Source organism: Budorcas taxicolor, chromosome 5, assembly GCF_023091745.1.
Source record: "Budorcas taxicolor isolate Tak-1 chromosome 5, Takin1.1, whole genome shotgun sequence".
Taxonomy (NCBI): domain Eukaryota; kingdom Metazoa; phylum Chordata; class Mammalia; order Artiodactyla; family Bovidae; genus Budorcas; species Budorcas taxicolor.
The window spans coordinates 129,573,401-129,587,522 of record NC_068914.1 but is presented as its reverse complement, the minus strand read 5'-3'; the positions used below and the strand labels follow the sequence as shown (position 1 = coordinate 129,587,522).

General features: G+C 37.7%; 1 protein-coding gene across 1 annotated transcript in view; it reads right to left on the bottom strand.

The window, feature by feature from the left end:
- Positions 1–14,122, bottom strand: part of SOX5 (SRY-box transcription factor 5) — a 749,035-nt gene that overhangs the window by 640,410 nt on the left and 94,503 nt on the right. The gene's annotated exons all lie outside the window — the stretch shown is intronic.

The window sequence follows — 14,122 nt, the reverse complement described above, 5'->3', positions numbered from 1 at the left end:
GTGACTGCAGCCATGAAATTAAAATATGCTTGCTCCTTGGAAGAAAAGCTATGACCAACCTGGACAACATATTAAAAAGCAGAGACATTACTTTGCCGCCCAAATTCCCTCCAGTCAAAGCTATGATTTTTCCAGTAGTCATGTGTGGGTGTGAGAATTGGACTATAAAGAAAATTGAGCGCTGAAGAATTGATGCCTTTGAACTGTGATGTTGGAGAAGACTCTTGAGTGTCCCTTGGACTGCAAGGAGATCAAACCAGTCAATCCTAAAGGACATCAGTTCTGAATATTCACTGGAAGAATTGACACTGAAGCTGAAACTCTAATCCTTTGGCTACCTGATGCGAAGAACTGACTCACTGGAAAAGACCATGATGCTTGGAAAGATTGAATGCAGGAGGAGGAGATGACAGAAGATGAAATGGCTGGATGGCATCACTGACTCAATGGACATGAGTTTGAGCAAGCTCCAGGAGTTGGTGAAGGACAGGGTAGCCTGGCCTGCTACGGTCCATGAGGTTGCAAAGAGTTGGACATGACTGAGCAACTCAACTGAGCAAGGGTTCTGGTTTAGGATTGTGGGCAGTCCAATCTCTTAGGCAGAAATATAAAGAGACATAAAAAAACAACAATAAAAACATGGGATGAAAGGGTTAGTTGATAAGAATTTGCGACGGATTATTAGGCAATGAAAAGGACAAGGAAAAAAAATGGTGAAACAGAACAGAGAAACTGTAACCTGGAAGAGCTGGGGAAAGGCTACAAATAACAATATAATTAGATGCCCTGATAAGCTTTAGGAAGGTTCAGGACTCAGAAATTCTCCTCAATTTGAACAGCAAGAAGAGAAGGTGAAATGGAAAACCTGATGATTAATGGATTCAGAACCCCACTCATTAGCTTCCTCATGGTATGCATGTTGCCTAGAATTCAGCAATATGCAAAAATCCCATTTAAAAAAAAAGCATTTTGCTAATGAGATTGACAATCTTCTAAGAAAAGATCTCTCTGATTTGAAGGACTGAGGAGACAAAAACTGGTTTTCTGATCACCCCTCTAAGTGAAGCCTGTATTGACAAGCACTGTCCAGACACAGACTTCAGTCTACTCCTCTTTACAACTTTATATAGGCAATTATAAATTGGCTTCCATGATGGCTCAGCAGTGAAGAACTCATCTGCAATGCAGGAGGCACAGGAGATGCAGGGTTCGATCTCCGGGTCAAGAAGATCCCCTGCAGGAGGGAATGGCAACCCGCTCCAGTATTCTTGCCTGGAAAAGCCCATGGACAGAGGAGCCTGGAGGGCTACAGTCTATGGGATCGCAAAGAAACTTAGCACACACAAACACACAGGCAATGAAGAATCAGCAATATTTGAAGAAAGTTTGCAGCTGGGGGAAAAAAAAGATCAAATTAAAAAAAGAAATTCTAGAGGAAACATGTAATTCAAGGCAGAGAAAATTTTAAAAATAAATCTCAAAATCTTCAGAGACTTGAAAAGACAATGATTTTATAAAATTATAAAATTCTATGAATAAAGAAGTATCAGAGAAGAAGAAAGTATACTTAAATATCAAAAGTGGATAGACTGAGTTTGTTTTAAACTCCAAAAATAGGTTTAGAGATTGAAAACTGAAAGTGAAATCGCTCAGTCGTGTCCAACTCTTTGTGACCCCAGTGAACCATAGCCTACCAGGTTCCTCCATCCATGGAATTTTCCAGGCAAGAGTACTGGAGTGGGTTGCCATTTCTTCTCCAGGGGATCTTCCCTATCCAGGGATAGAACCCGGGTCTCCCACATTGCAGGCAGACACTTTACCATGTAATATATGAGAAAATCCATGAAGAATCAATACAGAAAGTTTAACACAGAAAGAAAAGAAAAAATAAAGTGACAGAAATCAAGGATAATTAATCAAATCTGGAAGACATTACTACTCTCAATAAAAGTACCGATGGTCTAGTCTCGTTACCCTAAAATTTAATAAGTTAGGGTATAGGGGACTCAGGTTCGATCCATGGTTGGTCAGGGTTCTAAGATTCCACATGCCTTGGGTCCCACGAAGCCCACAGGCCACAACTACTGAGCCTGCGTCCCTTAACTAGCCAGGCCCTGCACCACAAAGGAAGATCCCGTGTGCCACAACTGAGGCTTGATGCAGCCCCAGATAAATAAATGTAACATAAAATTTTAAAAATAGGTTATTTTTTAAAAGGCAAAATATCAATTAAATAAACTACTGGTTCTGATATATCTTTATGCAATTTTAAAAAGCTAAGATGATTATCAACTGGGAATTCTTTATTCCACAGTTATAAAAATCAAGTGTATGAATAAAATGGAATCACTTTGAGACCGTGAGGTCTCAGGAATGTTTGTTCCTACACATAGTTTCTTCGTAAGTTATTTGAGGATGTACCCTGATAAGTTCTGCAGCAAATCCAAAACACAATGAGAATAAGTCAGAAAAGAGTTCAGAAAAGGAAGTCTGTAGGAAAGAAAAAACAAGAAAAATCCTTAAGTGGGAGGAAGGTGCATACTAGAATAAGTGATATGCTAGAGTTAGAAAACAATTGAGGATATGATGAAGGCAAATATTGCAAAGAAATCAATGAAGAAGAAGAAAGGAAGGCAATTTGAAATTTCAACATGAAAAACAAAGAGATGCTCAAAAAGGACATATAATCTTAGTTTGCTTGTTAGATGTACAGTAAAAATCTGCATAATCATTACAAGGTAAATACTGTTTACTGATCTTGAACTTTTAGAATCAACATATAGATAAATAATTGGGGATTTAATTATGTTTTCAGAACATCATTAGGTTTTTAGAACAAAATGCAAATGTTACTATCTTTGACACTGTTAATATAGAAGTATAGATGACAGAAATTGTGAAGGAGGAGGGAATAAATGAAAACTAAAGAAAAGGATAGGAATGCTAATACTCCCTTAGTAAAATGGAACATCACAAGCCACAGCAAATAGCAATATTAATTAAAGGTATAAATAGAAACCTAAATTTAAAAGATAACTAATAGAGAAGCAAAGTTGTGTGCTATATCAAAGATAGGAGAAATAATGAGAGAATGTTTTAAGTGAGCTGAATCTTCTTCTTTTTGGCACCCAGTGGATGCCTCAAAATGACTCCATTTGATAAATCAAGAAACAGTGCTATATACATAGTATCGACAACATAGATTTTTAACATATACTTGGCATAGACTCTGCTAGCAGTCTGGTGAAGCCTATGGAACTATTCTCAAAATAATATTTTAAAGGCACAAAACAAAGTATCCAGAATTGCAAAGGAAATCAATTATCCTGAAACATAAAAATACTAAACAAATCTGTGATATAGTGATAGATATGTTTCCTTACTAATGCATTAAATAAAAAGATCTAATTTAAAAGTAGAGAGGAGTGTAAACAATATTTCAAGATAGACTGTAACAACTTCAATTCATTTGCAAATATATCTGAATTCTCTTAATACCACTGATAAAGTCACAATACTACTAATACCACTGTGGGTGGCTGCCTATGCTAAATTTCAATTTGTACGCAACTTTAACCCCACTATCCAAGCATAGGAACCTCAATAATCAACTCCGTGTTAAAAAAATTCCTGACACAGAAGTATGGAGAAGAAATTAAAAAAAAATAAAAATGTTTTCCTTTGGAAAATGCCATAAGGCTGGTGGATGTGAGAAGGTACAGCACAGTTGCCATGGACTTTGATTGTTGGTGGCTGAGATGGTAAAGAAATTGTCTGCAATGTGGGAGTCCTAGGTCCAAGCTCTGGGTCAGGAAGGTCCCCTGGAGAAGGAACTGGTGACCCACTCCAGTATTCTTGCCTGGAGAATCCCATGGACAGAGAGGCCTGGGGGGCTACAGTCCATGGTGTCGCAAAGAGTCAGACATGATTGAGGGACTAACACAGACAGATGCATTATTTGATTAAAACATTTAAAAACTTTACTTAAAATTTGAAATATATATATATACTGCTATATCAGCTCAGTTCAGTTGCTCAGTTGTGTCTGACTCTTTGCGACCCCATGAATTGCAGCACGCCAGGCCTTCCTGTCCATCACCAACTCCCAGAGATCACTCAAACTCAAGTCCATCAAGTTGGTGATGCCATCCAGCCATCTCATCCTCTGTCGTCCCCTTCTCCTCCTGCCCCCAATCCCTTCCAGCATCAGAGTCTTTTCCAATGAGTCAACTCTTCACATGAGGTGGCCAAAGTACTGGAGCTTCAGCTTTAGCATCATTCCTTCCAAAGAACACCCAGGACTGATCTCCTTCAGAATGGACTGGTTGGATCTCCTTGCAGTCCAAGGGATGCTCAAGAGTATTCTCCAACACTACAGTTCAAAAGCATCAATTCTTGGGCTTTCAGCCTTCTTCACAGTCCAACTCTCACATCCATACATGACCACTGGAAAAACCATACCATAGTCAATAAAGCAGAAATAGATGTTTTTCTGGAACTCTTTTTTGCTTTTTGCATGATCCAGCGGATGTTGGCAATTTGATCTCTGGTCCCTCTGCCTTTTCTAAAACCAGCTTGAACATCAGGGAGTTCACAGTTCACATATGGCTGAAGCCTGGCTTGGAGAATTTTGAGTATTACTTTACTAGCATGTGAGATGAGTGCAATTGCATGGTAGTTTGAGCATTCTTTGGCATTGCCTTTCTTTGGAACTGAAATGAAAACTGACCTTTTCCAGTCCTGTGGCCACTGCTGAGTTTTCCACATTTGCTGGCATATTGAGTTCAGCATTTTCACAGCATCATCTTTCAGGATTTGAAATAGCTCAACTGGAAATCCATCACCTCCACTAGCTTTGTTCATAGCGATGCTTTCCAAGGCCCACTTGACTTCACATTCCAGGATGTCTGGCTCTAGATGAGTGATCACACCATCATGATTATCTGGGTAGTGAAGCTCTTTTTTGTACAGTTCTTCTGTGTATTCTTGCCACCTCTTCTTAATATCTTCTGCTTCTGCTAGGTCCAGACCATTTCTGTCCTTTATCGAGCCCATCTTTGCATGAAATGTTCCCTTGGTATCTCTAATTTTCTTGACGAGATCTCTAGTCTTTCCCATTCTGTTGTTTTCCTCTATTTCTTTGCATTGATCGCTGAGGAAGGCTTTCTTATCTCTCCTTGCTATTCTTTGGAACTCTGCATTCAGATGCTTTTATCTTTCCTTTTTTCTTTTGCTTTTAGCTTCTCTTCTTTTCACAGCTATTTGTAAGCCCTCCTCAGACAGCCATTTTGCTTTTTTGCATTTCTTTTCCATGGGGATGGTCTTGATCCCTGTCTCTGTACAATGTCACGAACCTCCATCCATAGTTCATCAGGCACTCTATCTATCAGATCTAGGCCCTTAAATCTATTTCTCACTTCCTCTATATAATCATAAGCAATTTGATTTAGGTCATAACTGAATGGTCTAGTGGTTTTCCCTACTTTCTTCAATATAAGTCTGAATTTAGCAATAAGGTGTTCATGATCTGAGCCACAGTCAGCTCCCGGTCTTGTTTTTGCTGACTGTATAGCATTTTTCCATCTTTGGCTGCAAAGAATATAATCATTCTGATTTTGGTGTTGACCATCTGGTGATGTCCATGTGTAGAGTCTTCCCTTGTGTCGTTGGAAGAGGGTGTTTGCTATGACCAGTGCGTTCTCTTGGCAAAACTCTATTAGCCTTTGCCCTGCTTCATTCAGTATTCCAAGGCCAAATTTGCCTGTTACCCCAGGTGTTTCTTGACTTCCTACTTTTGCATTCCAGTCCCCTATAATGAAAAGGACATCTTTTTTGGGTGTTAGTTCTAACACCCTACAAGGTCTTGTAGGTCTTCACAGAACCGTTCAACTTCAGCTTCTTCAGCATTACTGGTTGGGGCATAGACTTGGATTACTGTGATAGTGAATGGTTTGCCTTGGAAACAGAGATCATTCATGGGGAGTACATGTATATATGATTAATGATACTAAAATGCTGGACCTTATATATCTCAAACTGATAATTAGATAAAAATGAAGAATTCCTAGGCCCTTACCTTGAAATCATTGGCAGAGACAGTTCTTGATGCCCCAATAACAAAAAGAAACTATGAAACGTGATTAAACATCTTGATAATATCAAAAACATTAGATGAGATTACTTGACATGATTGCAGATCCTTTTTAAAAATGCTAGGAAATCCTTATTCAACAGTAATTGTATTTATTCAATTGCAGGCAGGAAAATTCATCTGCAGATGAAAGCAGACATTATTGCCTTGGCCAAACCTGAAAAAGCTTCAAGTAAAATAGAATCTAATCGACCTCCATTTTTTCTTAATCAAGGCCTCTACAGTGTCAAGGAGAATAACAAAATAGGAAAATATTCCAATACCAATGTAGTGTTATTATAAACAGGCATGTGGCAGATAAATGAGAATGACTTTAAATTACTCAAATGTGTTCCTGTTAAACCCAGAAGTAACTGAAATCATGTACCTGAAAGCTCTCTGTAGACCGAAGAGACAAGCATTGGGAAATATTGGAGAGTTTTGGTCTCAGTAAAAAGAAGTATTAATGATGTGTTACAGTGAAGACATATCCCTTAACCTTTCTGATATTGTTTTCTCATGCCAAAAAAGGAAGAGGGATTATTGTATAATAATTTTTGGTCATATATAAGTCTAAAAATTTCAAACTTAATCTATGGTTCAAATTTAAACTGGAATTTCCTTTTAGTATTAGACACTAAACAAGCATTGGATTGTTTGAAAGGGATATTCCTGAACTTTGTCTGGGTATAATCCTCCAAGTAACAAATCTAAAATTCCTTAACCCTCAGAGTGAATTAAATTAAAATTCAAAATTGAAATAGAAGGTTCCCATTTTATAAAATTTTTTGCATCATTAAAACTATTCACTAGTAAGCACTGTAAGAAATCATGGAAAAATTATAGGCATTATATTGAGTATGCTGTACACATGATCAGCTGATTTACACTTGAGAGGACATTTTACTTTTTAAAAACTTTGTCAAATGAAAGCAAATTCTTAAAAATATCTCTGAACTTGGCAAACGTCACACTTTAAATGTAATTATGTAAAACCATAATTTACAGAGTACCTCCATTTAATGCTTACTCCACTCTATCCTAATTTTACACTGAAATAGGTAATATCAGAAGATATTAAAGATAAATATACTTCCTTTTATTACAAATAATTATTTAATTGAGTTTAAAAGACCTATTACTCTTTTCTACTTCAATGTATTATTAAAGAATAATACACAAAGAAAAAGTGCCCAAGTCATAGCATCCAGCTCAATCTCTATAATAATTGAGTTTATCTGTAAAATCCTATACCTAAATCAAGAAATCAAACATCGCCAAGCTTCCCCAAAAGGCCCTTCTGCTTATTCCTTTCCAGTTATTAATATTCCCAAGGTAACAATTATCTTTGCTTTAGAAGCACCATAGAACAGCTTTGTCAATTATTGTACTTTATATAAGTGGACTCATATTAACAGTAATATCCATTTGTGTTTGGCTCATGCATTAAGCATTACACTTGTGCAGTTCGTATACAGCTGTGTGCAGCTAGCTATAGATCATACATTTTCACTACTCTATAATTTTCCCCATTAAGAATAAACAATGATTTGTTTATGCATTCTATATTTGTTGGACATTTGTATAGTTTATTGGTTTGGGCTATTGTAACAGTACTACTCCAAACATTCTAGTACATATCTTTCAGGGAACATATGTAAGCATATCTATCGGATATATACTTAGAGGTGGAATTGGAATTACAGTTATTCATTCATATATTCAACTTTAGTAGATACTAAAGTTTCATAAGTGGTTGTGCCAATTTATATTCTCACTAACAGTATCATTAGAGCTCTAGTCTCCATATCCACACCAAGACTATTTTCTGTTTAAAAGAGCTATTACTTTTAAACCAGTAATTGAATATTTACTAAAGTCAGCCACTTTAAATTGGCTACTTTTCTAAATGCCACAAGCAATAAAGGTCCAGAGAGCAAAAATGCTTTTATTATACATAGTATATACATATTATATACATTTATTATTATGTATAATAAAAGTATTTCAAACTATTATTTCAGAGCTTTTCAACCCCGTGCCCATCACCCAACCAACATAAATTTAAATGATTTTATTTGGAGCTAAGAACGAGAAGTACCATTAGAAATTATGACCTGGCTTTCAAAAACAGAGGGTTAGGATTTCCCTGGTAGCACAGTGAAATGGAATCTGCCTGCCAGCACAGGGGACACGGGTTCGAAATCTGGTCCAGAAAGATCCCACATCACATGGAGCAAGTAAGTCTGTGCACCACAACGAACTGCAGACCAAACCCCCAGAGCCCATGCTCCACAACAAGAGAAGCCACCACAATGAGAAGCCTGTGCACCACCACAAAGAGTAGCCCCCACTTGCAGCAACTGGAGAAAGTCCGCACGCAACAAAGACCTAGTGCATCCAAAAATAAAATAAATACACAAGTCAAGGGTTGAACAGCCTTTATCCCACGTAATATCATATATATATATACTGTTCTATTAGTCCTTTTAAGACTAAGTAAAGACATAATCTATTGAATTGACAGAAAAAAAGATAATACTATATACATATAGCTTTTCTTTATGGCAAAAGACATAAACAGGTTATCTAAAGAGCAGGTGTGACTCTACAGTTATGTTTTATTTAGTCTTCAGTGTGCATCTGTGTTCCTTGTTAGAAAAACATCTAAAACCTTCAAAAATCAGGACACTTTACTTAAGCACCTAGAATTCTAACTTTGCTGGAAAAAAAGACTGAGTAACAAGTTGTAAAAGTGTTAGTCACTCAGACATGTCCTACTCTTTGTGACTCCATGGACCATAGACCACCAAGCTCCTTTGTCCATGGAATTCTCCAGGCAAGAATACTGGCATGGGCTGCCACTTCCTTCTTCAGGGCAGCTTCCTGACTCAAACTCGGGTCTCCTGCATCGCAATCAGATTCTTTACCATCTGAGCCACGAGAGAAGCCTGAGTAACAATAAACCCAATATGAAAAAAAAAAAAAAATCAAAACAGCTCCCTTTGCTTGAGGCAGATGCTCTCCAGGGTTTCCCAGGGTCACCCTTACCCCCTCCTCCTCAGTTATCTGTAACATGAGGTTTGGGCTCAGAGCAGAATTGAGCTCCAACTTGCAAATCGGGGGCTAGTTGAATTCTTAGACCAGGTTCATTTCACTCATTACATTACTTTCCTCACTGTGGGCTTTAAATGCTTACAAAAGAAGACACTTAATTTGGAAGAATCCAGCACTTATAACAAGCTATCAAGACTTAGAGAATTTTAGAAAATGGCTCCAGATTATATAAATTTTTATGACAACTGAAAATGACTACAGATCCATAAATATAACATAGGGAAGAACCTGACTTACAGGCTAAGACAATGGGACACTGGTTCTGAGTATCTTTCCTCAGATGGAAGTTCCTCCTCTACTTTTAAGCATTATAAAATTCTAAATTGCTCAATGGTGGCATTCAAAATATCTGTACAAGATAAAAGTTTGGTTCAGTAAGAAGGGGAAGGTTATGACCCAAGACAAACTGCCATCCCAGATTAAAGCATATTATCACCCCAAGCATCGAAGTGCCTTCACAGAATGTTATGCATCTTTTTGATATTTTGTCTGTAAGACAAAAGTGAACAACAGATCATAATATTAAAAGGTAATCTATATCTTAAAAACATACCCAAGTAGGATAAATAAGATATCTGGCTAATTAGTAAAATGAATGTCACTGTCCTTAATATTTAAATGATAAAGCATCATGCTCTTGAAACAGCTCAGTGAGATAAACCAACATAATTTTCTTTTGTTGCTATTTTGTTTCCATTTCTCTTCTGAAAAACATGAAGGAGAAAGTTTCTAAAAAGCAATTTCTATAAGTGAATTAGAGGTCAGCCAAACATAACTCTACAGAAACAGTGTTTGAAGGACACAATGTGATGTTAACTTGAAGTAATGTGATGTTTACTTAAGGAGCTGAGAAATCACTGCTGGGCTGCTGTGAAGCCTTTAGAGGCAAGTTCAATGTCAACCAAGGTGAGAGGTGAAGCACAAAGCTTACCAACAAAAGCCAAGATTTCACCAGCAAGTTTTTGTTAAAATCATTACAGAAGAGAGCCGAGCAGTCACAGCCAGGTCTCTCATTGACTATGAATCTCCTCTGGCCTCACCCAGGTATACAGACAACTACTCCCTACACACATCTTCTTCACAGCAACTTCCTTAGTGCCCATTTCTTCTAACCCACTAGTATCCTGATAGCTGTTTCTTTTGTTTGTTGAAAAGAAGTACTTGCATAGGAAAGATTCTATCACCAATACTATTAAAAAATCAGCAGATAATACCACAAAGTGCACCACTACATCTCAGAAACACAGAAAATACTTTCTTTCCTTTTTAAGTTCTCTGAATTACACTGAATATACATACTAACCAACAACATAAAAAGTCCTTCTCACAGTTATTTCAGTTCAGTTCAGTTCCTTAGTTGTGTCCGACTCTCTGTGACCCCATGGACTGCATTACGCCAGGCTTCCCTGTCCATCACCAACTTCTAGAGCCTGCTCAAACTCAGGTCCATCAAGTTGGTGATGCCATCCAACCATCTCATCCTCTCCCATCTCCTTATTTACAGGCAAGGCTTCATAAGCAAGCGGCTTCAATTTGTACCTTCTCCAAACTCTTTCCTTCATTAGATCTTACCTACAGGCCATTTTTCACTGCCCAACCATCATGTGGTTGAAATATCAATAATTGGATAGTTTAACTAAAAACATTATAAGGAAGCTGTGTATGTGGCAGGAAGTCAAAGAATATATCTCAAAAGCAATTTTAAATTACAAGAAGATAGACACCTTTCTTTTTATTCCTTGTGCCAATGCTCAGATTTAATTGGGAGTTGAGTATAAATCACTTTGGTATACATATCAGGCATATTCCAAAAACAGAGAGACAGTTATAATTGTGTGTACCAAAAAGAAAAAAAAAAAACAAAAACTGCAAATCATCACTGCATGTAGAATGTGAAGATGTCCTTTCTTAAACATCCTTATCCCATTGGGTACCGGGGTTGAGCAGCTGGTACTCCCAAATGAGTAAGTGACCTTGTCCCCCATCCCCTCTAATTCTCACTGTATCCTTCCAGAAGTTAGTTACATGCTAATATAGAAAATCTCACCTCTCCCTGAAAGAACAGTACCACCCTTTTTGTGACTAAAAATTGATAAACAGCTGTATTCTTTTTTTTATTTTTGGCTCTGCCCCAGAGCATGTGGGATGTTAGTTCCCAGAGCAGGGATTGAACCCACACCCCCTGCAGTGGAAGGGCAGAGTCTTAACCACTGGACCTCCAAGGAAGTCTCCAGTTATGTTGATTTTTAAAATTCAATCAAATGGCTGATAAAATACTCATGTAAAAGTTTTTTGTAAAGAAATCTAGACTAGTAACAGACACATAAAATTTTTTGTTGTTCAGTAGCTAAGTCATGTCCAACTGCAAGTCCATGAACTGCACGTGAAATACTATAGGTATTTTTCTTAATTAAAAAAAAAAAAAATCTCTAGCCTCCCTTGATCTCCCTGCTGTCCTAAATCACTTTGTACTTGTTCTTCTCCCACACAATAATTTTGGAGTTTGGCTTTTCCTGACAAAAAAAAAAAAACCATTTCCTGATTAGTTTACAGAGGAGGGTGAAAGCCAAACCCCTGAGACTCTTCAGTAATTCCTCCAGCAAAAAGAGCAATATGAAAGTGCAGGCCTCATTGAAAATAGCATACATTAAAACCACCTTTCGTTATGCAAATATTCTTGCATAAATCACTTGTGGAATATTATGAAATAATACCAAAAAAAGAAAAAAAAAATGCATTTTGAATAGATCCCCAGGACTACATCATCACACAAATTTGGTCAAGAGTTTTTATTTGGAAGAGAACAGTTAGGGTCCAGTGAGCTACATTCAGCACTGTCTCCATGAGAGACTAATGGACTAAATGGAATAAAATATTTCTCAGATAGCCACTGTCCTTTCTAAATCTAAAAGGGGTTATTCAGCCTTTATTCTAATTTAGTCATCCAGCATATAAGAAATGAAGAGGGACCATAAATACAAGATGGTAGCGTTTGTGGCACATATTCAGATACGCTGGTAAATGTAAAACAGGGTTTTGTTTCCTCCGGATTCCTTTCTGAATAATGGAGTGATATCATAGATTTCTTCAAACTCTAAGCACAAAGAGAATCTCTGTGAAGGAAGATGAGAGACATTTTCTGATGATTATAAATATAGCTAATTTTTCCCAAAGAGAGAATAATGAATTACATCAAAATTAGATTCATTTTTAATCATGGGTCAAAAATATATTAGAAACCATTATTCTTAATGCAAAAACAATTCCTCATTATAAAATTTTCTTTGTGGATTTATAATATAGGTCAAAGTTTCCTTAATGAAGGAATCACAAAGCAATTTCATGAGGGACGTGAAGACTTTGAAGACATAAACACAGATCCCATCAGAAAACAACAGTTGCAGGCTTGTTCCTTACTATTGATCTTATTCAGTCATTCAATGAATAGTTACTGAGCACCTACAAACTTGGTGGCAACATAATTAGACCCAGTACAATCTAATATGCTTTTCAATCACTGCAAGGTACCTCTTTGCCCCTTCTATTTTCTTCCCTTTGACCCTGATCTTTGAGAAGTAAGAAAAAGAAAACTCAGAAAACATTTAAAAACTGTATCTATGCTGGTCTAATAGATGGGTTAGGTTAAAATAAATATACATATATGTGTGTGTATATATATATATACACACACGCATTTTCAGTACACGTACCTGAACACCCTTCCCTCTCTTTCCTTCAGCATTTAAACAAACAAAAGCCTTTGTCCTCTTAAGAACATAAAATTAAAAACAAAAAATAAACTTTCCTTAGACATCACTTTCCCTCCAAAGAGGGAAAAACCTAAGACTTTCATTTTTTGACATTCCCTCACTATCTTACTCTGTTCCCCACTCAACACAACTTTAGTTTCTGAACCATGATTCTCCCAAAGCTACTGATTCAAGGCCTCTAGTGACCCACTCACCACCGAATCCAAGGGATCGGATCCACACTTTGCTTGATGACTCAGTAGCATTTCAATGATGGCTGGCCTCTCCCTTCCTTATATGTGGCCTCTTCTCTAGGTTTTTGGGACACCTTTTCCTTCTCTCTGAACCCTTTTCCTTCCTCAGCTCAATCCTTGAAGATTGGCCACCCTCAGACCTGCATTCCAATCACTATATGATCTTATCCACTCCCGTATGTTAAATTCCCACCTACATGTCATGCCAGTGCCTTCAAAATCTGTATGTCCTTCCCGGACAATTATAATACGCTCAAAACCCACTTACTCAAATAAATGGTGTCTCCATTGGAGGCCTTTAAGAACCCACACAATCAACCTGCTCAAAACTGGATCCATTTACCTTGGGCACCCCTTGCAGCCTTCCTCATTTCAGTAAGGCCACCACAAAGCTGCTCTAGGAAGAAACAAACAAACAGGTAATCATCCTTACTCCTCTCCTCACCCCACCTTATCCTCAGCCTGCTGCTGCTGCTAAGTCACTTCAGTCGTGTCCAACTCTGTGTGACCCCATAGACGGCAGCCCACCAGGCCCCCTCATCCCTGGGATTCTCCAGGCAAGAACACTGGAGTGGGTTGCCATTTCCTTCTCCAATGCATGCATGCATGCTAAGTAGTTTTAGTCATATCTGACTCTGTGTGACCCCATAGACAGCAGCCCACCAGGCTCCTCTGTCCACAGAATTCTCTAGGTAAGAGTACTGGAGTGGGTTGCCATTTCCTTCTTCATATCCTTAGTCAACTAGTAAATAATTATTAATTAACTCAGTTGTGTCTGACTCTTTGCGACCCGTGGACTGTAGCCCACCAAGCTCCTCCGTCCATGGGATTCTCCAGGCAGGAATACTGGAGTGGGTTGCCATTTCCTTCTC